We start from the raw sequence: 2,893 nt of genomic DNA, 5'->3' as shown, positions 1-2,893 counted from the left end.
GAGTTCTTAACCATCGCGCCACTCGGTCGGCCCGAGAATGAGAATTATCGAAAGTCTGCTCTGTCACTGGCACTGTTCCAGATTATTTGTTTCTTTTTTAAAACCCACTTTATTGAGGTATGATTGACATATGAAAAGCTGTGCATATTTAATGTGTACAACTTGGTGAGTTTGGAGGTGAGTATACACCGTGAAACCATCACCACAATCAATGCCATAAACATATCCATCGCCTCCAAATGTTTCTTCCCACCGTGTGTGTGTATGTGTGTGTGTGTGTGTGTTAAGAACACTTATTCTTGATTCTTTCCGCACATCTCATGCCCTCCTCACAACACCTCCATGGAAGAAATATTAGTCTTACCACTTTGTGGATGAAGAAATGGGCTCATAGTGGTTTTGCAACTTCCCCAAGGTCATACTGTTGGTAAACAGTGAGTCTGTGATTACAGCCCAGGTTCATCTGATGCCAAGGTTGTCGCTGGCTGACCTCAGCCACGTGGAACATGACTGCTTGTTCCCAGGAGTCTGTATGTGGTCCTGCTAGGACAGGCCCATCGGGGCTAAATCTACCTTATTCCCCTATTTTTCAGTGTCCCTTGACCCCTGGTGCTGACGGCCTGATTGTTTGTCAGACTTAGATTTCTTGGATATTCCTAAGGCTGTAGCAGAATTGTATTATCAAATAGCAATGTTATTTAATCAAATATTTTTTTAAAATAGATGATCACTTATTATGTTTTAGGTTACATTGCTTTCTTAACATGTTTGCAAGTTTTGTTTTATTGCCAGGATTGGTGCTAATGCAACATGCTATACTTGAGATCCCTGTTGATGTGTTTCTTCTAAGAAAGGATACAGGGGCAAATGTAGTTAGAACTCCTTAAGTCTTAAAATGTATTTTGTTTGCCTTTTTCTTTTTGTTGTATAGGAGACATTTCTTTGTGGTTTCCAGTTTTGAAATTGCACACACATTCTCTAATGAAATTGCTGACAAATAAAAGACAACAGAGTAATGTTCCATTGTTTTCTAAAAAGAGCCTGTTGCTTATCTCACAATGTTGCGGTATGGCCAATAACCCGGCATGGGGCTGTGTTAGAGGGGTACTGTGAGCCCTGAGAACCTGATAAGCACAGCCCAACATTGAGTTTCATGACGTGTTGTGTTGGAAAAGCTTCTCGTGGCAACAGCCCACACATGAATTCTCTTTTCTTTGAAAACAGAGGCTATCATTGGACCTTTTCATTGGGGTATCCCCTGACCCTTCATACCAAACAATCAAAATCAACTTGTTCCTTACCAAGCCCTCTACCCTACATCCATCCTACAACTGTTCTCTTTCCCAGCTTGCTTTGTGTGGTAGCACCAATCTTTGGCCAAACAACCAGAGACTCTTCGAGCTGAAAGAGACTTGAGAGGTGATCTACCCCAAACTCCTGTCTCATCTAGGAACCCCTGTGACAACATGAGTAAGACCCAGGTCTCTCACTCCACCTTCCGGGGTGCGCGGCTCGGCCTCACTATTGGCAATAGGTTCTTGACCACATCCCTTCCCCTCTGTGCTGCGGTTTCAGTGAGGACAGCAACAGAATCTACTTCATGGGGCTGGAGTGAGCAGCACGTGAAATCATACACGTGGAACACTTAGCCCAGCGCCCAGCTCGTAGTTAGCACTCAACAAATGTTAGCCTTTAATATTGGCAAACAGATATGTATCTGCTTTCTTAAATCTGTCCTTGCTCGGAATCACACANCACACCTGTTCTTCAGCCACCTGCGCTGCTCTCCTTTCCAGTACGTAGTGCTGCTGTCCTCCCTCCGTTTTATCCCTCACGTTGTCCCGTGTCCTTGTAATGCCCTTCCTCCCATCTGCACCTTACACGGTTTTATCCACCTTTCAGGATCTAGCCCAAATGCCACCTCCTCCACGAAGCCTCCAATCAGAATTGTTTCTTCCTCCTCACAATTCTTAAAACTCGCTGTAACGCTCCAGTGGCCCTTATTACATCCCCGAAGGCAATACGGCCTATTCAAAGATGCTTTCAAAGGGCAAGCGAACTGCACAGAGGAAGATAAGCAGATAAGGGTGCAGGTCGGTGGGCACAGCCCGTACCCGTTCCCCTGTACCATCCCTTCAGATGACTGCGAACCTGAGGCCAGTGGCCTTGGCTCCCATGAGTGAAGTGACCCCAGGTCGGAGGAGGGTGAGAGTATAACCCTTTGTCATCCCCGGCTCTTTATCATCCAGAAACAACTTAGGCAATAACTTTGTTACTCTGTGAGCATCATCATCGAGGCTTACTGTCCGGGTTCCAGGCCTTGGAACTCGCGTTTGCCTGCATTGGGGCCACACTCTGTTTATCTGCATCCAGTCCTGGCCGCCGAGAGGCAGGCCTCGCCATGGCCTGCCACATCGACACATTTCCTTGTAAACCCATCTGTCACCTCATGTAAGTGTCAGCTCTCCAAGAATAAGAACCTCGTTTTCATCATCTCTGTCCCTCATGGCGTAAAGGAGTAGAACTATCTTTGTAATTACAGACAGTATATGTTAAATGAATGTTTAAGAAATACTTGTTGACTAGAATTTTTTGGGTCACGAAGAGGGAATAACGTTACATATGCAGAGTGTTACTTTCAGTACAATGGACTCTGTGGAGTACTTTTGATAACATCATCTTACTGTATTTTTATGTCTGCAGTTGAACTCCAGATCAGTACAGATACCAGAAAAATTTAGCCATAGACCTCTCTAGGTAGTAGTCCTTAACATATTGGTTTTGCAACATAATAGAAGAAATTAGAAGATTCCCAACAACAATGTGAGTCACCAAATAACAGTCCCTGGAGAAAGGGGAACAGGACAAAAGGGTGTCCCCTAGCCAGTCTTTG

This window comes from Hipposideros armiger, unplaced genomic scaffold (genome assembly GCF_001890085.2).
Source record: "Hipposideros armiger isolate ML-2016 unplaced genomic scaffold, ASM189008v1 scaffold_192, whole genome shotgun sequence".
Taxonomy (NCBI): domain Eukaryota; kingdom Metazoa; phylum Chordata; class Mammalia; order Chiroptera; family Hipposideridae; genus Hipposideros; species Hipposideros armiger.
The sequence above is the reverse complement of the archived record's forward strand: the minus strand, read 5'-3'. Positions refer to the sequence as shown.